General features: G+C 37.3%; 1 pseudogene; it reads right to left on the reverse strand.

The window, feature by feature from the left end:
* The window catches only part of LOC138993169 (lipoxygenase homology domain-containing protein 1-like), a 56202-nt pseudogene that overhangs the window by 14475 nt on the left and 17299 nt on the right, over positions 1 to 24428 (reverse strand).

Consider the following 24428-nt stretch of genomic DNA (forward strand, 5'->3'; position numbering starts at 1 on the left):
GCCATGAAAACTGAACAGGAGCCCTGTCTGAATCATCTTATGTCCCCTGGTTCCCATTACACTAGGCAGCTAATGCCCATTGTATACATATGTTTACCTTTACTTGTGTGGAATGGCAGGATAGACCATGAACAGGTATTAAAGATGATGAGGGTGAATTGCCTAATGAAATACGGGGCCTGTAAGCAAGAAAGAGGACAAGGCTGAAGATGAAATGTTAGTCCTCTGTATAAAGTTAGCAACAGAAGCTAGGGAGAGGCTCAAAAAGATAGTGACAAATCAAGTATTTAAATCCATGTGTTCAAGGAAAGAGAACCACGTAGAGGTAGTGATTTAAAAAAAAAATTTAATGGAGGAAACAGTAAAGAATTATGTGTGTATCATATAACCAAGGTCAAGGTGAGAGACATATTTAATAACAATGATGGTAATAGCTAGTATTTATTACATGAGTCTATGTACCAGGAAGACTAAGTGCATTGTCTCATGACTCAAAACAATCCTGTGACATAGGCACTAGTTTCATCATTTCACAGATGAGGTATTCTGGCTAAGGATAGCACAACTAAATACATCACCAAGCCAAAACTAAACCAATGTGTCTAGTTCCAGAGTCCCTAGAAGTCTTTGCCTATTCAAATGAGAGATCAACAGTGTCAAATGCAGTAAAGAATTCTAGGACACAGAGAAAACACACAGACACACATTTAATTTAGGACAAATGGCCATTGGTATCTACTGGGAGAATATCTTCAACACAGCAGTGAAAACAAGGTGATTATCAGAGACACACGGAATGGATAGAGAAAAATTAAGGCAGTGTGTGAGTTCACTTTTAGGCAAAACAAAACAAACAAAAACCTGAGTGAGGGAATTTAGGTGCTCCTAAATTCATGATTGATAATATTTTCTACCTGTAAAGCCAAGAAGAAAGCCACATTGAAACGGCTAGCAAACCATTCGCAGAAAGATGAATTGACGACACACATAATACATCCTTGTATGTACATTTTCACCTTTGAACAACCATGCAGGTGTTAATCCTAAAGTCTGATGTTCTAAATAAGGAAAGCTACAGCCTGCAAGCTAAATTTTCCAGCATCTGTTTTTGTACAGTCCAGGAGCTAAGAATGCTTTTCACTTTTCTTAATGGTTAAAAAATTAAAAAACAGAATATTATTCCTTGATAAATTGAAATTATATAAAATTATAACTACAGTTCCCACAAATAATTTTTTTAAATACAGCCACACTATTACTTTACATATTATTTATGGGACCTGAACCGTTTCAAGACTTTATGATATCCTATTCTTTGTGTCTGGATCTTTACTGGAAAAGGTTCCTATTCTCTGTTCTATATCATTTCAATTATATTCATCTTTAATGTCAATCACAAAGGAAGCAAAATTAAATACCTGGCAAAGATGCTTTGTTAGTTCTCACAATGGGCATTTCGTTCCATGTATCACCATCATTTTCATTCTCAGCTATCCAGGAGTCAACAGTTAGACAAAACAGCTCACATGTGTCTATGTTTTCAAGTTGAATTTCTTCCAGATAACCACCTGGGGTCCTTTCCACTGTTGTCATGTCCAATACGTATTTTATAGATTTCACCAATATCTTTAAGATTAATCTGCAACACAAAGGAGAAAAGGGAAATAAAATTTCCTACATCTCTGATCCGATTTGTCAAATTACAAATTCATATTCAATTGTGAACTCAATATGTACTCCCCCCCCCCCCTAAATATTTCTTACTAATTTCCTTTAAAACTAGTTACTTGTAAATGTTAGTATTTATGGCAAAGCATAAATTCATTGACCATGGACAAACTAATGTATTAAATCCAGCTAATTTTCACTACATCCTTTTTTAGCAACTCACTGTTATTACCTTGAAAAATAAATGTTTTATTGTAATTATTGATATCCACTATTTATTCAGTGGTTAGACCTAAAGAAAATAATCTAACTTTCTGGAGTCTATAATACATTATGGTTTTTTTTCCGATTAAAGTGAGGTCCCAAGGAAAAGAAACCATATATGCTTCTGAGTTTAAACTAGGGCTAATCAAATAGCCCTGAAACAGAGTGACTTTGTATTGGAAAGTGTGATCCCCCCCCCCCCCACCCTGCAGTTTTACTGAGAAATAATTGACATGCAGCACTGTACAAGTTTAAGGTGCATAGCATGATGGTTTGATTTACAATAGGTTCAACTAACATCCATCTTCACACATAGACTAAAAAGAAAAGAAAGAAAAAAAGAAATATTTTCTCTTTGTGATGAGAACTCATAGAATTTATTAGCTGTAGTCATGATTTGTACATTACACCCCTGGTACTTATTTACCATATAACTGGAAGTTTTTACCTTTTGACCATCTTCAAAAGATCAGAATTCTTAGACATGATACAACAAGCATAATCCATAAAAGAAAAAAAACCCTGATAAATTGGATTTCATCAAAATTCAAAACTTTTTCTGTAAAAAATCCTACTAACAGGATGAAAATTCAAGCTGCAGAATGAGAGAAAATACTTGCAAGTCACATGTCTGAAAGAGAACTAATGATATCTACTGTATATTATTTATATATTCACATATATCCACATTTACCTATAGAGTATATATCCTTTAATAAATGTGAATAGATATATATGTGTAGATAAAAACAAAACCAACTTCTCAAAAAACAACATTTAAAAAAACAATGGTCAAATGATATAAAGAGCCACTTTACCAAAAATGATATGCAGATTACAATAAGCACATGAAAAGATGTTTGCAATAGAGAAGTGTATATTAAGACCACAATGAGCTATCACTATACATGTATTAGGACAGACAAAATAAAAAAATAATGACTACACCAAATGCTTGCAATGATGAAAAAAAAACAAACAACTCATGAGATCACTGATACATGTTATACGTAAATTGCTGGTGAGAGTGTAAAATAGTAGTCCACCTGGAAAATAGTTTGGCAGTTTCCTAAAATAAAAAATTAAACATACACTACCATACCTCTCAGCAATTACACTGCTGGTCTTTATCTCAGAGAAATGAAAACTTAGGTCCATGCAAATGCTTGTACACAATTGTCCTAACAACTTTATTTATAATAGTCCCAAATTAGAAACAATCAAAATGTCTCAGTAGGTAAATCATTAAGCAAACTGCGGTACAGCCACACAATGGACTACTATCAGCCATGGAAAGGAATGAACTATTGATACATGCAACAACTTGAATGGATCTGAAGGGCATTATGCCAAATGAAGGGAGAAATAAGCTAATATCAAAACACCATAGACTGTAAGATTCCAGTTATATAATATTCTCAAAATGACAGAATCATAGAGATTAAAAACAGAGTAGTATTTTCCAGGGATGGTGGTGGAACATGGCTAGGGGTGGGGGCTGTGGCCATAAAGCGATAGCACCAGGGAAATCCTTGGGGATGAAAGAGCTCTCTATATATGTTGATTATGGAAGTGGTTACATGAACCTATGCACCTGATTAAATGACATAAAAACTATTCATACAGATTGTACCAATGTCAAAATCTTGATTTGATATTAAGCTATAATTAGGTAAAATGGAAACAATTGGAGAAAACTAGAGGAAGGGTACATGGAATATTTCTACAACTTCCTGTGAATCTAAAATCATTTTAAAAAGAAAAAATATTTTAAATGTACTTATAAGCATTTTATTATAATTAGAAAGGCCAATTAGAGGTCTTATCTCCTAGGAGCTGATTTTGTCTGCATAGTTCTTCCTCTAGGCACTTGGCTAATTGACCATTTTGGAGCCCACATGACCTCACTCTGCTTAGCCATTGTGTATGGCATGGGGTGGAGGCAGTCCTTCCTCACCGTAGTGTAGTACAGTGTCTACTTCTTCCTGGACTATTTGAATTACTCACAAGGCTCTGTACTTTTTTCTTCCTTCCCATACAGATAGAAATAAATACATTTTTGTACATAAATAAAATAAGAAAAAAGCATATATTCATGGTATACACAGTAAATTTTCATTTTTTAAATTGAATACATTTGTATCTATAGAAGATATAAACAATTTGCAAAATATAGAAGAGAAAGAATTTACTTATCATTTAAATTAAATTATTAATGATTCACTTTTCTAATGTCTTTCTTTTATATTCCAGGTAATGAAAACTATGCTGTGTTGAATGACATCAAAACTATCCAAAATCATGGTTGATACATTGAAAGCTAACATTCCTACAATCAAATATGCTACTCACTGGGTAATTTTTTGTCACAATTTGCAGATTGTTTAGATCCTTTATAGAATTTAATTTATTAAAATTTCAAATGACATGGAGCTTTGCAGGAATCCCACTTGTTAACATCCTTTTATTTATTAAAATCATAAATAATAAAACATAAACTATTATATATACCCTTCTTTGCATGACTGCATTTTCTACATTTCTTATTCTCTTTTCTCTTTTGAATATAATTACTACTTCATGGCTTTTCACAGTCTCTCCTTGTTTCAATTAACTGTTATGATTATTATCACTATTATGAAGATGGCACTTCCAGCTTAGCCAGTGAAAGCCCTTTATATTCACTCTTCTGTCTGTCAACACTGCCCTTGACATTTTTGAAGCTATCATTGACTCCAGAAACAGAAGGATATTCCAGACCAATTCTGTTGTTGTTGTGGTTTTTTTCCTGATCGAAGACAAAGAATGAATGTATCCTGATTCTTTTAAGCGGTATGTATTATTCGAGACAAAATACGGGCACCAGCAGACACATGTGGGTTGTGTGTGTGTGGAAATGCAGCTGCTGTTGGGACATTGAATGGTGGCAGATTAGTAAAAGCCATTTCCTGCTTTCCCCCTTATCTTGACGCTTCTCAGGGTACTCTCTCCTTATGGATCTTCTTGTGGATTCCTGGGGACCAGGGCTCCTTTTACTCTTGGGCAGACATCAGTCTCGTTCCTAACTGTGTTCTGGGTCATGCACCTCACCTCTTGTCCAGCCCGCCCCTTCTCTGTCCTGTGTGGTGAGATCAGAACTGTTCGCCTCTTGAGTTCTCTGCAGTCTCCAGCGCTTCACTCCTAGATTCCACCTCACCTTATGGCCCTCCTACTTTGGTTACTCCGTCATTTCCTCCTTCTTTGGCTCCGTGGTTTCTGGGATTTGCAGTATCACTGCCCTGTTCTGAGACCCTCGCAGTCATTGCCTCTGAAAGTAGTTTCAAGGGGGCGAAGAGTGGCTGGCTATTCCCAGTGGCATGCACCTTGAGCAAGGTGGGGTGCTACCACACACCTTCCACCTTTCCCCAGTCAGGGGCTCCCCTAGAGGGGATCTGGGCCTCAAGCTCTGACTCTGCTCCTCTTAGATGCCCTGCACCCCAGGTCTGTGGTTACTTTTAGTTTTCCATTTTGAGATTTCTCACTGTTACCGAATCTTAATGTGTTGGGAGATAGATGCTATTCTGAAAAGCCTCAGGCTAAATAAATCTGATGGCTTTTTATAAAATAGCATTTCTTAAAAGCAAGAGGACAGGAAATGTCCTGCCAGAACAGGCCATCATTAGCAGAAGGTTTATTTCAGCTACGGTTTGCATTTCTGCAAAGACACTGCTTATTGAATCCATTTCACAGTTGAGGAAATTGAGCTAAAGTAACTGGTCCAAGGTTGCATAAGAAGCATGCAAATTAAAAATGCAAATGCAGTGCACATTTGGTTCAAAACTGTCAGTCAAATTATTTCCTAACCAAGGCAGCTTAACATGGTCTTGGCATGAGAAAATGACCTAGGCAAGTGTTGGTAACGTACTGAATCTTTGAGATGTTAAAAACGATTAAAGAGTTTTATTTGTATCTTTTTCCTTATTTTATAGAAAAATTCTGCTTGTGAGCATTTAGGTTGGTCAAACTTTCTGATAGGAAATACAAGCTCTATAAGGAATGCTCACACTTTCCAATTATGAAATGACTTTCATAGTTCTTTTCTGAAAGTAAAATGAAGTAGGCCACATATTAATTATGACTTTCTCTGTAAGTGGAATTTTGCAATACTTTAACCCAAGTCTAATAAATTAAAATAAAGAGTGCATATTACTTTTAGGAAAACATTATATATGTCTGTATGAGCATCAATAGAATTAACAGGTGGAATAATGAGGTATTTTAAAGTCATTTAACAAAAAAACATTTCCCTACATATATAAGTGAGGAAATTATTTATAAAATTAACTGTGACCATTCCCTCTGTATTAAACATAGTTTTATTCTGCACACAGACACATATTTCACTTTCACAGAGTCACCAACTTTTCCTGCATAGTTTTCAAATGCCAAATATGAGCTATAACTCTAAAAAATATTAACATTAGCAAACAGAACTTCAAGGCAAGCATCTATTTTTTAAAAAATAAAGGGTGGGTTAAAAGTAGCTTTACAGTTGTTTGCATGGAAAATAATACAATAAATTAATAAGTTATAATACAAGAATAAATTTTGTTTTGAATTTTGAATGCTTACAAGTGTAAATCCCCTTTTGCCCTACCCTGTATTAAAATTGGTATTCATCATTTCTCTCTCTCTCTTTCTCTCTCCCACCCCTCCCTCCTCTCTCTCTCTCTCTCACATATTTTTGTTGCTGTAAAAATGCTTTAAGAATTAAAGGGCTGGAATGCAGCTTTCAATGGTATCTAGTCCATTTGTCTGCTGTTAAGGGGAGTCTACAAATGACCATCCAAGACTATGAAGAAAATTTCAGATTTCCTTTGTAATCTTCTTCAAATGTTAGGAATACTGTTATCAAACTACATTGTCCGCAGTATGATAAATCAATATTGGACATGCTCATACATTAGAATATTAAAAGTGAACACTGTCCTTGAATTGGTGCAAATATTAAATAATGATTATTAATAGGTCATTTATTTCATCTAATAAAATTACAAGAAGAGAGTTTCTAATTAATTTATTTTGATGGCTTTATTGCAGTATATGTGATATACAAAAAGCTGTATTATTTAATGTACGTAATTTGATGAGTGGACACATGCATTCAACTACCAAAATCAAAGTAATAAACGCTTCTCACCTCAAAAAGTTTCTCTTTTTAGAGGTGAGAAGAGAGAGAGTTTTAAAGGTTGATTCTGACTTGAGAACTAGACAACAAGCTTTTCTCAGCTTAGAGCCATTCGACAAACATTTCGTAAAGTATTTTGAAAATAGTTCTTCCATATACCACCTGACTTACAAAAGTATGATTCAGTCGTGAGGGATAGAATTCTGTGGTGTGTGGAGTCAGTGCAGGAGAGAGCTGTGTGAGCCTCTCAAATGACCTAAGCCACAAAAGAAATGCCAGACCATGTGCTGAGTTCTTTTTTAGGCAGAATTTCCACTATTTTCAATGGGCTCATAGGCACTATCACTTTGTGACCAACAGGTGGAATAGCAAACCTCTCCAAAGAGAGGAACAAAATAGCTGATGAAATTTGAGCAGTATCAAATGTCAGCTTAACAAAGTTAAAATTCTTCCAACTGGGAGAGTGGTAAGTAACCAGCACACCCAGAGTGCGTTGAAAACACAATAACCAGGGCCCTTACATCAAGGGGCAAATTGGGAAACTAAATTCCATGCCTAGTGCCTCCCGTCACATGCAGAGTCCCATTACAGGGCCTGTTCACTGCAGAATTTACTTCGTCAGCTCTGAGAAAATACCCCAGGTTTTACATGTTCTCATGATCATCCATCAAGCATCTTGTTCTCCGCAGACAAATAAACCACCGCCATGCCATGCTACCTGGTACAAAGTCTGAGATACTTCCACAGGGACAGTGAGGTCATTCTGAGTTCTTTTGAGCTTTGTTTGTTTGGGTTTTGTTTATTTTGTTTTTAACTTTTGAGTTATTTTGAGTGTTGGTTTGTTTGGGTTTTGTTTGTTTTTGGTTCTTTTTTTTAACTTTGGAGTTATTCTGAGTGCTCATTCATTCTTTAAGGCTCTCTTCAGTCCCAGCATTCTGTGAGCTTCTTGAAGCCTTTCATAAGTCTGTCCATTTTTCAGAATTACAATAAGAAGAGCTTGGGGATTTTCACTTAAAAGTAACCTAGTCTTACAACAAAATCAGGTCAAGATTCAAGCTGCGTCTGTGCTGTAATAATAGTGATGAGATCACAGACTACTTTTGCTGAGGTTAGGAAAGTCTCTGCCAAACACTTTTTTATTTTTAATCCTCACCCGAGGATACTTTTTCCATTGATTTTTAGAGTGAAAGGGAGGGGAGAGGTGGGGAGAGAGAGAAACATCCACGTGAGAGAGACACATCCACTGACTGCGTCCCTACAGGCGCCCTGACAGACTGACTGGGGTGGGGTGCAAACCTGCAGCCGAGGTACATGCCCTTGACCAGAATCAAACCTGAAAACCTATGCTTTCACCACTGAGCAAAACTGGACAGGGCTCTGCCGAACACTTTACATGTGGTTTCAAATCCTTATGGAAATCCTATGAGATACCATTCTTTCCATTTTGCAAAAGAGGAAACAGCTGAGCTTCAGAGAGGTTAAGTCATTTGCCCAAAGCCCTGTGTCCCCTAAGCTTCAGAGCAGGGAATTTAACTCAAGACAACTGGATTTCTCAGGGCACGCGGCCCTTTCCACCATCTAAGCACACTGAAACGCCTGGACAATTCTATCCCTAGAGGTGAACATGGTCCATGTAGAAAAACAAAACAAAACGCAACAGAAACGGCAAACGTAACTGGTGTGTTAATATGTAAATCAAATAGTTGCTCATTTTCTCCTTTCCACCCCTTCACTTCCCACATAATCACCCCCTGTGCTTACCAAATGAATGTGTGTGCACGTTGTGTGCATGAGTGTATATGCATGACCGCACCCATGAGGGATCAGCTCTCACATATTCTACGGGATTTTCCAGGGAATTAAGTAATATTTTGTCTGCAAGAGCAAATGATTACATGAGAGTAAAAGTGAATAAGTTAATGCATCCTTTGCATCGTCTGAATGGGAAGGTTCTTCCCATTTTGCCCACTTATGAGTGGGTGGACAGCATCCCTTCAACTACTCCTGTGCCCTCCAGGCAGTGGCCTGGTTTTATAGAGGCACTGTACTTCTATTTGCATGTGGGGCAAAGGTTAATCATTTGTAAATGCTAACACTACACTATGGCACACTTAAAACAGCAAAGCACAGTTGTGTTGCACAAGAAGACTAAATGAGTGAAGTAGAAGCCATTCTGTCTTGGGCCAGAGACTGAGCTTGTGGAGGGCATGAAGGCAGAGACGTCTATAGAGAAAAGGGCGAGGTGAAGCACTGAGCGATGCATCAAGGGGTACCCAGGAAGGCTGTTCATGAAATTCAGACCTCCAGACAGCATGACAACCTGAGGTCTGGAGTTCCTCACGTAGCATGCTAGGTTGCTAATTAACTCAGTCTCTGAATCCAGCTAAAGGAGAGTGAAAATATTCCATGGGAACCCAGTAGATACTGATTTCATTGCCTACTGTTACTAGACTTGGAAAACTGCTAGAACATGATCTCACTCATATGTGGAATCTAATGAACAAAATAAACGGATGAACAAAATAGATCCAGAGACATAGAAGCATGAAACAGACTGATGAATCTCAAAGGGCAGTGAGTGGGTGGGGAGAAATTAACTAGGGAACTGATATGCATATATGCATAGCCCATGGACACAGACAATAGTGTGGTGAAGGCCTGGGGCTGGAGAGGGTCAATGGGGTTGGGGGCGGGGGGCGAGAGAGAGGGGATATCTGTAGTACTTTCGACAATAAAGGTAAATTTAAAATAAATAAATAAATAAAATGTCCCAAAAAAAACACCTGCTAGAGATAATTTAGGTGTAATTAGAGTTCAATGCCTAAGGCTTCTCTGTCATGCTTGAACTGTGACTAATTTTCCTGGCCTGCAAGCTATAAAAGTTGGACTGGGTTTCCCTTTAACGCCTCCTCACCATTACCCACAATAAGATTCTCACAGAAAATGAGAGCTAAAACTAAATTTTGACTTGTGGCATAGAAGTGTTGATCCCAATAAAATCTGTTGGGCAGATGGATTATCAAGAATGAGTTAACCATAGTCATTTAAGAAACTGAAATAAGTATAGCTTGAATCTTTGGAAGATTGTTGATAATATAATTCCTACATCCTTTACTTTCTAATTTAATAGATAGATGATGATAAATAGACAATATATTTAGATAGCTAGATGATGGATGATAGAGATACATAGATAGGTGATAAAGATAGATGATAGATGATAGATACATCAGATAGATAGATAGATAGATAGATGTAAAACATAGATGGAAGGGGGGAGAGGGAGAGTACCTAGACTCATGTAAAAAATAATCAACTTATACTTGAAAAATAAAATTAAAGTGTACTTATGAACAAAAGAAAATGAATAGAAATGGAGGCTTAAAATAAAATTAAACAAACTGATAGATGTTTCTAAGGTTGATTATTTTGAATCCATTTATGAGGCTGAGATATTTGAATAATAATCTGTATGTTATCATATAATTGGAGCGAATATAGCTGGCAGAAAATATGTGCATTTTTAAGGGAACAAAAATATGGGAAATGTACACATTTCTCATGGTTATTGATGAATCTGTAAGTTTTTCTCTTGGTCTTGATACAACATAGTTGTTCCCACTCTGTAATTTACAGACTAGTTTCAAAGAATTGGATACAAACTGTTCTTGAAACTGACCTCACAAGTACTGTGTTTTTTTAATAAAATGTTTTTATTCAGTTATAACTGAGCTCCCTCCCCAAGGCTCCCAATGCGGGTTTTTAGTGAGGATCAACCAGAAGCTGAGCCTTGCTGACTACTGTGAAGAGAGGAATATGCTGTAAGCTTTTATGCGATCCTGAGTGCAATGAAAGATTGCAAGATCAAGCCATAAACTTCTATTGATTAAAATCTGTAAACTTTAGAGATTGTTCCTCACCCCCAACTTTTTGAATTCCTGAATCTTACCAATAAAAAATGGCTGAAGATACTTAAACTTTGAAATATGTGTTTAGAATTCACAGTCACTCTCAAGTTTACCCACCACCCAGATACTTGAGGGCCTGTGTCTGAGTATTAAGGAAGCAACAATACATATGACATATGACCCCCTCCCTCAGGGAGCATACAAGTCAGACATGCACTCAGTTACAGATGCAATGAGTACTGCAAGATGGGGCTGTGGAGAAATGGAAACTGTTGATTTAACCAGTCTAGGGTATCAAGGAATCCCATTTTAGCATTAAAATTATAAGTAGTGTTGATGACAATATTCTGAAGGTGGATTTGGGACAGTCGGTTAGAGAGAAAAGTCTGACAGGAGTGCCATATAATAAAGACGCTGCCAAAGTGAAGACATAAGAATACAAAGTCTGGCTGAGGTTGGAAGAGGTAACATTGGCAATGAAATCTGCACATCACAACAAAGCAAGACGGATAGAACCTTATGCTTATCAAGGAGATTTGAAAGTTCCTGGGAACAACACTTTGACAATCAAACTCAATAATAATAATAATAATAATAATAATAATAATAGCAAAATTCAACAGATAGAATAGTGAAACTTTAGAAAATCTTTTTAACAAACAATTAGCTACTATATGCAAGAAAATAATTGCCCATGGAATAGGACTAAGTATTATAAATGTTCAGAAAATGCCTTTTCTAAAAATCTTTTTTTTCTTTTTTAATTCTCACCTGAGGATATTTTTCCATTGGTTTTAGAGAGAGTGGAAGAGAGAGGGAAAGATACAGAGAAACATCGATGTATTTTTGGTTGCCTCCTGCATAAGCCCTGACCAGGGCCTGGGCTGAGGAGGAGTCTGCAACCAATGTACGCATCCCTGACCAGAATCGAATTTAGGTCCTTTCAGCACACAGGCCAAAGCTCTTCCCACTGAGCCAACCCAGCTAGGGCTCTAAATTCTTTATGCCAAGATCAAAACAACCAGCTTAGTTCCTATCCCTCTTACTGAATGCCTTTTGAGAAGCAGGGAACTCCAGCATACAAGTTATTATTTTTTTTCTGTTCATCAGATTATTTATTCACTTGATTCTTAGATTCACTTGTTGATAGATGCATATTTGTTGTTCATAATTTGTATCTTTACCTTTTTCTTCTTCTTCCTCTTCTTAAAGGATACCTTTCAGCATTTCATATAATACTGGTTTGGCGGTGATGAACTCCTTTAGCTTTTCCTTATCTGTGAAGCTCTTTATCTGACCTTCAATTCTGAATGATAGCTTTGCTGGATAAAGTATTCTTGGTTGTAGGTTCTTGGTATTCATCACTTTGAATATTTCTTGCCACTCCCTTCTGGCCTCAAAGTTTCTGTTGAGAAATCAGCTGACAGTCGTATGGGTATTCCCTTGTAGGTAATTGAGTCTCTTTCTCTTGCTGCTTTTAAGATTCTCTCTTTGTCTTTTGCTCTTGGCATTTTAATTATGATGTGTCTTGGTGTGGTCCTCTTTGGATTCCTTTTGTTTGGGGTTCTCTGCTCTTCCTGGACTTGTAAGTCTATTTCTTTCACCAAGTAGGGGAAGTTTTCTGTCATTATTTCTTCAAATAGGTTTTCAATATCTTGCTCTCTCTCATCTTCTGGCACCCCTATAATTCTGATGTTGGTATGCTTGTAGCTGTCCCAGAGGCTCCTTACACTATCTTCGTATTTTCGGATTCTTTTTTCATTTTGCTTTTCCGGTTGGGTGCTTTTTGCTTCCTCGCATTTCAAATCTTTAACTTGATTCTTGCACTCCTCTGATCTGTTGTTGGGAGTCTGTATAATATTCTTTATTTCAGTCAGTGTATACTTACTTTCTAGTTGGTCCTTTATCACACCATCGAGGGTCTCATTAGATTTCCTGTACATCTCATCAAGTTTATCGACAGACTCTAGAAGCCTCTTGAGAGACCTCAAAAGTGTGGTTTTGAATTCTATATCCAGTAGCCTGCTTTCCTCCAGTTCTGTCCTTTGTGGCCTGTTTCTTTGTCTCAGCATTTTTTTATGCTTCGCTGTGTTGATAGAGTGGCTTTCCGTGTTAAGTGTCCCAATTACCTGAGGTAGACACTCTTGGTGCACCCCCTTGTGGTCTCTGTGAGCATTCTTGTTGTAGTCAAGCCTTGATTGTTGTAGGTAATTACTACTTGACCTCCAGGCCAACTGGCTGTGAGAATCAGCTGTGTCTGCAGTGGGAGAACTTCTCTCCTCTAGGGAGGTGCTAATCTAGCCTTTGCCTGAGGCTATCCGGCAAATGGCTCTGTGTAGGGCTTGGGCAGGGCGGGTCCCACGGGATCAACAGGGCTGAGGAGGGAGCAGTTATGGCTGCTCTCAGTCAGTCCCCAGGGGGCTCTGCCTCTCTGTCTCAGCAACCGCTGCAAACCTCGGAGGGACCGAAGCCAGACAGTCCCGCTTCTCCCGTTTGAGTCTGGGTCCCTAGAGACTCGCCCGGATCTGGAGCTCCGAGTCTGAGGCTCCCTCCGGATTGAAACAGACAACCGCGCCCTCAGCCCCCAGCCCACGCCGCACGCACTCCGCACCTTAGTATTTTACTTCAGCACTGCGCCTTCTCTGATTCTCGGTTCCTCCTAGTTGTAGAACTTCCACTCAGACAGCCTTCCTGTGGTTCTGGATGATGTCCGTTCCGTCTTTTAGTTGTATTTTTGAAGTGGTTGTCCGAGGCAGCAAACTCCAGCGTTAACCTATGCCGCCATCTACAAGTCATTTTAAAATATTGCTTTGTATCATTTTTATCCCAAGATAATTACAAGTTCATGTTGGTGCCAAATGCAAATTATGTTTATTTTGTTCTGAAAACCATGGCAGGGATTTTAATGGCATTCACTAGAACATATGGTCAGATGTGAGAAATTCTTCTGAAAGGTTACTCATGTATGTGCTCAAACACATATGTAACACTGTTTAGAATGGGGCTAGTGCTCACTGGTCTAAGCTCTCCTCAGTTGATTGCATTTTCAGGTGAGCGTTTACACTGAACGTTCAGCAGTACTGACTGATGAAAATCATACTGTTTGCCAACTGGAATACTGTCAAACATTTTCAGCTTTCTTTTTCACACTGCATTTGGAAGAAAATGCTCTCACTATCACACTGCATCACAAATAACTTTCTTTGTCCCACCTTAAGCTGAAGTTGCTACTTAATTTTCAGCATTCACCTAACAACTGCAAATGTCATGCATGCAGTTCTCTGTATCAAGGTATGTTGTACAATTAGCTCCAGGAGACAGTGCTATTTTTCCTAGGAAAGCCATCAAGCAAAATAGATTTTTATTTCCTTTACGGCACAATGGCTGTGAAAGAAACAGTCATCTTTATGTACAGCATGTCTTTCTGGAACAAGGATGAAGTAAATACAGAGAATATGTTTGAATTTAAGGGTTTTATGAACAACTCAGTCCCTTACTACTTGCCTCCTGCATGAATCTTTTTTCATAATTCAATGTCAGTAGCAGATCCCATCTCTTCCATTGAACTCCCTTCACTGACACTGTCTCCCCATGCTATTTAGATGTCCTGGGAGAATTGGACCTTCTCTGGGAGCATCTGCATAACTCCCACTGATCCTGATTCAAATGTTGCAGCACAGAATGAAGAAAAAGAATGGAGGAGTAAGAATATGAGTCGCTTATTTGTGATAGCATAAGGCGTTAACAAGCTGTATGTGCTCCTACACTTCAGAAAGATCTGCAACTTAATAAAAGCAAATGCAGTCTTGCATGGACCCACATTCCTTTCTAGGTAAAGGCAATAAAGGAAGCAAATGCCCAGGAACAGTAGGTAAACTGTAATGCAATGAAGGTCAGAGTGCCAAGTGAAATCATTTGGATAATTTAAAACTATTCAAGTATTTTCTGGAACTAGAACTTTTAGCTTTATAAATAGCTCATCTTCTTCATTCGAATTGTAAAAAATGCATTAATTATTTATGTTATAGGACATAATATTGGCAGATAGAAAGAACTTACACATTTTAGTGGACTCTATGAAGTGGATCTTGGTTGAATTGGATGTGGCCATCAAAGACTGTTTAATCACACAACAGAGTTTTCAGATAGAAAAGAAGGACAAATATGTAAGCAAGTGTATATATCAATGTCTGTGCATCAGACCCACCCAAGTTCTAGAAAGTTATTATACCCATGCAGGAGTAAGTTTTTTAAGAAACAAATGGTAAAGAATGAATCTAAGTGAAAAAGAAAAATAAAAAGAAAGGAAAGCTTTGCTCACATCTTCATGATTGATTAAGAATCTCAATGACAGAAACATTATCGGTAATGGCCAACTAGGTATTCTTAACCCATAATATAACCATACAGTCTTGGAATAATATCAGGATGATGACCCTCCCACGAGTTAAGAACCTCAACATTAAATCAAAACCATTCAAAGCTTTGGCTAATGTGTGGAGGATGTGAGAGGATGCAAATATGTTCACATTTACACTCTCGGCAGCTGAGAACTGTTGTGTAAGGAGTTAAAGCAATGACATCTATTCACACTAGGCTTCCTAAGAGAACCTTGCAGAGAGCTGTGGGGAAGTCAGGCTAGTCAGTGGAATGGAATAACCCTCCATGCAGTCGACCCCAGTTCACTAAGGTCAGGGGCTTCTTGAAGGATCAAGTGGCCAATGTTTTGCTAGTCCTGATTCTGGGAGGAAAAAGAGCTTTTTTTGTACCTCAGTGAACTCCACAGATCCTATAAGCTACTTTTCATTTGGTTGTTAAAGAAGTTTCATGGCTATGATCATTAATTTTATGTGTAAACATAGTGGGCCATGGTACTCAGATACTTAGCCAAACGTTATTCTGGTTGTATCTGTGAAGATGTGTGTTTTTTTAATGGGATTAAATTTAAATCAGTGGACTTTGAGTAAAGCAGATAGTCCTTTATAATATAGGTGGGTCTCACCCAATCAGTTGAAGGCCTGGACAGGAAAAAAAAAAAAGCTGACATCCAAAGAGTAGGAAGAAGTCTGCTGGCAGGCTGCCTTTGGACTTGACCTGCAACACTAGCTTGTTCTGGGATCTCTAGCTTGCTTACTTGGCAGATTTTGGACTTGCCCTTCCACAACTGCATGAGACAATTTCTTAAAATCTCTCTCTCTCCCTCTCTTTCTCTCTCTCTCTCATATACATACCATTGGTTTCTCTGGAAAACCCTCATGCAAATGCACTACACCTAGTAGCTCTCTAGGTTAAGGGATAAACTCAAATCTAAATGAATGAACAGACAAGTATCAGAAATACACGAAATACACATACAATACATCATACATTTATGCTCATGCAGTCAAAGGAGTAAATGGATACAGTGCGATGATGGCCTAGCTTACGGCACATTTTAGCAAGCTAAGTCTCTAGCTATGTACTACCATGATTATTTCTCACTAAAAGGAAGAAAACATTATTCCCACTTCAAAAGAGTTTGCTCTTTAAAAGACAGGGGATACCCTCCTGCACGGTTCTTTGAGATGTGTACCTCAGGCTCTAACCTAGTAGGCAACATGATATAATGAAAGACTGACAGAGTTTGATATACCTGAGCCCCAAAAAAGGTTGTGTGCCCACTGTTCTTTTTTTAAAATATATCTTTTTATTGATTTCAGAGAGGAAAGGAGATGGAGAGATAGAAACCTCCAAGATGAGAGAGATTCATTGATCAGCTGCCTCCTGCATGCTCCACAATGGAGATCAAGCCCACAACCCAGGTATGTGCCCTGATTAGGAATCGAACCACAATCGTTGAGGCATGTCGGCCGGGCTGCCCATTGTTCTTAAAAAGTTACCCGTTCTTTTGCAGCCTACATTGTAGCAGGTGGAGAAAATTTAATTGGATGAGATATGCAGAATACTTCAAACAAACAGGGCCCTTTTCAGACAATCAATAAATATCATTTTAACACTCTACCATATAAATAAGAATGAGACACCTCTGCCACCAGGAACCTGCTTATTCTATTCCTTTTTCGCTCAGAAACCTAATTCTCTGGCAAATCAGTCTTTAAAGACAACAGTAGCTTAAATTCATGCACTTAGCTTATTTAGGGCACCACAGAGTCCACGTTTGGTAACCTTAACAGCTGTTCTGTCTCAGGGCGAAGAGGCCCATCCATTTCCTGTGGAGGTACTAAATGTTCTTCCTTATCCATTCCTAGCAACGATTTTTTTAAAGCAAAGAATATTTTCATTAAGAATACGGGGAAAGAAATGGAGGGGAAATACAAGCCATTTCTGTGACAGGTAATATTCCATTTTCAAAGTTATCACCAAATAAATGTAAGCCTGAGTATATAAGTTATGAGCTCTTAAGGCACATATGTTCGCATACAGCAAGGTGTAAAAGTTTAGGAATTGTGTTTCTGAAACAAATGTGGGGGTGAAAACATGAGAACTCTATTTGAAATTTTAATCCAGTGCCATTACTGCTTGCCAAAAACTAGTTACACTTCTTTGCTAAATGTAGCCAGGGAACCTTGTAAAGAGAGGTAAATTTCTGTATTTTTTAACCACATATACTTACGATAGATGTCTATGATTTTACATTGAGAGAATGCCCATCTTTAAGCTCTACAATTGACACTAGGTTAAGAAAAAACAAAATAAAGGCTACATTCATTACCTTCTTTCATTTATTATACTAGACACACCCATTCTGCACAAGAGCAGTATGTCTCCACTCAGAGAAATTAATGTCTTTCAGCAAGTAACATATATACTGGAGGTGCTGGTACCCATATGGACCCATCATTCACAACGTTTCAGATGTCTTACGTAATGGCAAGATTCTCTAACAGTCTGGAAACCATCGACAACATTCATTTGCCCTCTGTGGTACCTACAGATACAAGCAGGTGTACGGACCCCTGACCAGCGATGTCACAACTAATGTCCTGACAAAACACTAAGAGTCTGACTGGGTTGCTTGTATTTTCTAGTTGTATAAACTCAGTCACTGTTTTGAACAAAGTTTGATTATCCTGGCACAGTTTCACAGGGTGTCATACATGACATGTAAAGCCATTAACATTAGAAGATTCAAGTAATGAGTGTGAAAGATGTTATTGGGGTTTCTTTTTCCTTTCTTTTTCTCTTTTTTCTATTAAGACTTGTTTTGTCAGAGAAGTTCAAGGTTCACACCAAAATTAAGATTTCCCCTATGCCCTCTGTCCCCACACGTGCAGAACCTCCCCATTACCAGTATTCCCCACCAGAATTACAAATTTGTTACAATCAATGAGCCTACATTGACTCATATTCACCCCAAATCCATAGTATACATTACAGTTCACTCCTGATATCTTATATTCTCCTAGAGGCCAGTTACATGAAATTCATGCATGGGTAGGGGCCCTAGGTCTGGCCGGCGATCAGGGCTAATCTGCGGGGCAACCGGCGGACGCCCACCTTGGCTGGCCTGGCCCCCTGCCGCTACCGGTCGGGGCCTGCGGGCTGGGGGAAACTCCTGCAGTGAGCATCTGCCCCCTATGATGTGGTCAGTGCGCATCATAGCAACTGGTTGTTCTGCTGGTCGGTCTGTGGTTTGGTCAATTTGCATATTAGGCTTTTATTATATAGGCTAGCTTTGGACAAATGTCTAATGCCATTATGATCTCATACAGTGTATTTTCAATGCCTTAAAACCCTCTGTGCCTTGCCGATTCCTCTCTCCCACCACCTAATCCCTGGCAATCCTTTTACTGTCTGCATAGTTTTGCCTTTTCCAGAATGTCAGATAATTGAATTCATACAAGCTGGGGATCAAACCTGAAACCCAGATAGGGTCCTTGATCAGGAATAGAACCCAAGACCCTTCAGTGCATGGGCCCACGCTCCAACCCCTGAACCACACAGGCCAGGGTGCTTTGTTAATATTTTGTTGAGAATTTTTGTATCTATGTTCACCAGAGATATTAGTCTGTAGTTTCTTTTCTTGTGATGTCTTTGTTTGATTTTGGTACTATAGTAATGTTGATCTCATAAAATGAGTCTGGAAGGATTCCTTCTGCTTCCATATTCTCAAAGAAATAATAGAAAATTGGTATCATTTCTTCCTTAAATGTTTGATAAAACTTATCAGTGAACCCACCTTGGCCTATTGCTTTCAGTTTTGAAGGTTATTCATTATGATTTCATTTCTTTATTAGATAAAAGTTATTTCTTTTTGTATGAGTGTTACAAATTGTGTCTTTCACAAAATTGGTCCATGTTATCTTGACCCATTATTTGTTTTATTTCAAATTTATACCTCTAGTTTAGTGGAAAAGTCACGAACACCATTCTTATTTACTCTGATGCTAGAGCCCAATATTCAAACTTAGTGAAGAATGTCAAGGACAATAATACTGCTGTAATATGATATTTCACCTGAAAGTCAGCTTAGCATTAGAAATAAATAACCAGTGAGGCATAATGAATTCATAAAAATGCATAAATACATTCACAAGAATAAAGCATGAATTTATTGAAACACCATTCAGAAGATGCTTAAAAGGTCTGAGCAGAAAAAAAAAATCAAAGATGTTGATAAAAACTCTGGATCCAGGATGATCTAAAACATTCTCAGTAACAAATATTTTGTTATTTTCTCAAATTCTAGACACTGACAGTGTACCTTATGGAATCTGTCTCCTTTGTCAGGGCTCTTCAGATGTTGATAAAAATCAGAATAATGTGAGCAGCTTTTCAGACCTCATTAGCAGCTTTTCAGACTCCAATAGCATCTTTCATACTCATGGAGAATCATATGCTCCAAGGTGAAACTTGAGCAACTCTATGTGAAAACTCCACAAATGTTTCTACTGGCATCCAAATTTAGTTAGCAATTCCATGTGCACTTGAAATGAGGAAATATTCTTTATTAGTAGGGTATGGCACTTGATATATAAACAAAACATCAACCTTATTAATTATGTTGTTTACTTTTTTTATATAATTGATTAATTTGAGTCAACTTCACCTGTCTTGAAACAAGAGGGACATATGAAAGCCCCCTAATGTTAGTGGGTTTCTATTTAAATTCTTGCATCCCTTGTAGTGTTTGTTTAGTATGGGTATTTCTTGTGTTATTATATGCATTGGTATTCCTAACAGTTTCATCTTCCTTGTGAAATGTAGCTTTTAACATTACAAAGTGTCCTTTTTATCTCATTTAATGTTTTTTGGCTTTAATGCTTTTAGTTGTTAGTTTTGCAGCCCTTGTTTTCTTTCTTTAAAAAAAAAAAAATATATATATATATATATATATATTTCTTTTGATTCCAGAGAGGAAAGGTGAGGGAGAGAGAGAGAGAGGAACATCAATGATGAGAGAGAATCATGGATCGGCTGCCTCCTGCACGCCCCACACTGGGGATCGAGCCTGCAACCCGGGCATGTGCCCCAACCGGGAATCGAACCAGGACCTCCTGGGTCATAGGTCGATGCCCAACCACTGAGCACGCCAGCCGGGCAGCTCTTGTTTTCTTACTATTCCTTTTTGCTTGGTAAATCTTTGTCCACATTTTTTTATATTAGCCTTTTGAACCAATAAATTTTAAGTGGTTCTCCAAGATACTAACATTCGTGTGTTTTATCCCACAGTAGATATATTACAGTCTCAGATTTAGTATCAAAACTACTTCCAACTAAATTATTACTATATATCCTACTAGGGTTGTGTAGTCGAATTTCTAAGTTTTAATGTAACTTGAAATAATTTGCTGTGTCTTTACATCATCCAGATACACAGCTTGTTTCATTTTCCTTTCACTTTTAGGGGTTACTTTTTAAAAAAGATTACATAAAATATTTATATGTTTCCAAATCAAAACTGAAATATGAGTGTGTTTTTAAAAATATATTTTATTGATTTTTTTACAGAGAGGAGGGGAGAAGGATAGAGAGTTAGAAACATCGATGAGAGAGAAACATCAATCAGTTGCCTCCTGCACACTCCCTACTGGGGATGTGCCCGCAACCAAGGTACATGCCCTTAACCGGAATTGAACCCGGGACCCTTCAGTCCGCAGGCCAACACTCTACACTGAGCCAAACCGGTCAGGGCTGAAATATGAGGTTTATTCAAAGAAGTTTAGTTTCCTTTCCTGACCCCTCTGACCTAGCCCCTCCTTCCACAAATGTAATCACTTATTAGTTTATAGTTAATCTTTCAAATGTCTATTTTTTAAATTTAAGAATATACTTGTGTAAATATGTGGATATATATGGATATATTCACATAATATCCCTTTTCTTAAATAAATGGTAGCATATATGTTTTCTCTAAACTTTTAACTATTTAATATATCCTGGAAACTTAATAATAGTATATGAAAATAAACCTTACTCCTTGATACAATAAGGAATTATATTAGTGAACTTATTCAACAGCACTTTTTTCTGAATAACATTTGGGAGATGATACTTTGTAATTCCATTCTTTTTCATACATTTTTCTGGACCCTTAATTTTCTTAGGTGAATACTTATGACTAAAGAATAAGCCAAAGTTTATAGTGATATTTTTTAAATATAAAATTTTGTAGTCTTGGTTGCCTGGCAAGTTTAAGAAGATGTAGGGAATACTCAGCAAAGGGATAACTACAGCTGTATTTGGGGCTGATAGTTTTATATTTGGGAAACACAAAGAAGACCGGAGGAAAAATGAGCCAGGAATCCAAAAAGAGGCCAATGTCCTTGCTCCCTTGAGCTAAGTAAGCTACCTGGCTTTTATAGAATGACATCTCCAGCTCACCTTGATCCCAGCTGAAAGGCCCACCAGTCAACAGCTATAAAGGGTTTAGCTTTGGCTGCTCCCAAGAGAGAATGTAGATCCTTTCTCTAAGCCCCTAAAGTATGTTCATCTATATTGCTTAATGGGCACCAACTCATAAAATTTCTGGAATCCTATCTGCCTCATGTGTATATGTCCTTTTTCTCCAATGTGATTGCTTTGTATTTTATAGTTCTATACCTACCAGAGGTCTTAACACAGTGTTGGAAATATCGTGTGCTCTATAAACACTTGATGAATTATATTACAATAAATAATATCCTTTGAACACCCTATCTTTAGAAAGAAGAAACAATTTGGTCTTCTTAAAATTATTTTTGAGAAACTGGATAAAACCTTTTGTTTATATTTTATTCTATTCCACCTAAGAACTGCAATAGGGGTTATCTAGTCTTCCTATTTCAACTTGAAGATATTTCTTATTTTTCTCCTTAAAAAGCCTATGTTCTTAAATATCTAATGCATGTGCAATATCAGAGATCATGATTAGAGGGAAAATTTTTAATTTAAAAAGTAAATCTTCTTACCTATAGGCTGTTTTCATCTAAATTAGGGTATATTAAAAAATTACCCAGTTGTTTAATATTATTGGAGAAGAAGAAAAAATAATAAATATTATTCCAAGACTATTTTACCTTTATTTATAGTTGGTTCTTGATTATGACTTTAATTTCTCTTGCTACAGTCTAGGGCATTTATTCTCTTCTTAGGGAAAATGGAGCATTGTAGATTTATGTTTCTAAATAATATCTTATAATATCAACTGGTTACTGATTAACAACTTCAGTTAATAACAACTGATGAGATAATTAAGACTTCACTGCTGATCCTAGAAAACATGGATTATATGGGGTGACAGGAGAAAATCCCAAACTGCAAGCGATTTAGGAGAAAATGGGAGGAGAAAGAAGTGAAGCAACAGGGTAAGTTCATATTTCAAAAGGTTTGTAAAGAAGGGAAGGACAATGGTTAGTAATTTAAGAGCAGAGTAAGGGTCATTTTTAGAATAGGGAAGACATAAGCATGTTGGTAGTTTGAAGGCAAGGGTTAAATAGAATAATCAACTTTACTCAATATCTAACATTTAGTTCAGAGTAGACATCAGCAAATGCCATTATTTTCTTCCCACAAAAGTTTTGGCTTCTTCAGGAGTGGGCATGCCAAACTCTTTTGGTAATCCTCCAATAAACAAACAAAAATGACTGCTATCTGAGGCCAAAACCTTTGTGTTTTAATATTTAGCTTTTCTGAGAAAATTCAGTTATTAAAAAAATGATAAACTGCTGTTTGTAATTTATTCTGTATTGGGGTTTTGGTTTTGGTAGCTTATTCTATATATAAGTAGAGAAGCTCCACTGGCTTCTTTTGATAAGAATTCATATGTGAAAATTTGGTGGTCCAAATATATATGCTTTTAGAAAATACTTCAACTTTGGTAACTGAAGAAAAGATTAAGTTAAATTGTCCCTGGGATCTGCCACCCACAGGAAAGTTGGCTGTGTTGGCAGGACACTGCTTAGTGCTTCCAAATACAGTCAAAGTCCATTACTGAACTCCAAATTTCAAGTCCACCAGGAAAAGGAAAGGAAGGGAGAAGATGGGAGAGAAGGGAAGGGGAAAAAATAAAGAAAGAGGATGGATAGGAGGAGGAGAGGGGAAAAGAAAAATATAAAAAAGAAAGCCACACAGAGTTGTGCCAAAATCAAAATGACACACTGGCATCAATGTAGTTAATGGCTAGTAATTTTTAGATCCACGTGGTCATCTAACCTTTAAACACTGAAAAGGCCCAAGATAAACGTTCTTTCTATTACTTATGCATTCACTGCTTTACTCTAGTCCAGCCAACCTAGTCTTGGCTCCCTCTATTCCTTCCTCCTACTCCAGCCTCCTGACATGTTTCTACATAGAACTCCCATGCCAGCAATAGCCACCTACCAGCCATCTGCCAAGCTGCCTTCCTGCCTTCATTCATCTGAAAATTTATTTTAAATTTCACCCCATCAAGAAGCCTACCCCAATTTGTGGGCAGGAGTTAGCTGCGGGAGTATAAAGACAAGAATATTTTATACTTTATACAAAGTATTTTGATTTTTAACTCTTTTAATATGTACAATAATATTATAAGGTATTATTGTACCCATTTTACAAAGGAGGAAATTAAAGCTTAGAAATGTTAAGTGATTTATCCATATTTCCTTAGCTAGTAAAGGTCAGAGGTGGAACTCAAATATAGGTCCTCTATTTCCTGCTGATCTAAATTGCATTTTAAAAGGCAAAAAAATGTATTTTACCTTTTATTCTAGGAACATAAGGGATATTCAAATAATTGTGAAAGTGCCCTATGAGCTCATAATATTAAACCTATCTATCTACAAAATTAATTGACTTTATATAGTAGTGAACCAGAAACAGGAAACTATTTTCTAAGAGTGAATGGCTTAGCCATTAACTTTTCCCAAGCAACAGAGAATACTATTTAATGTTTTGATTTACAAAAATGCAATAAAAAGATCAGCTAAATCTCTGGAAAGATTTATAAGTAAATAATAACCATA

The sequence above is a fragment of the Myotis yumanensis genome, unplaced genomic scaffold (assembly GCF_028538775.1).
Source record: "Myotis yumanensis isolate MYYU_CA2020_CCGP unplaced genomic scaffold, mMyoYum1.0.hap1 SCAF_15, whole genome shotgun sequence".
Taxonomy (NCBI): domain Eukaryota; kingdom Metazoa; phylum Chordata; class Mammalia; order Chiroptera; family Vespertilionidae; genus Myotis; species Myotis yumanensis.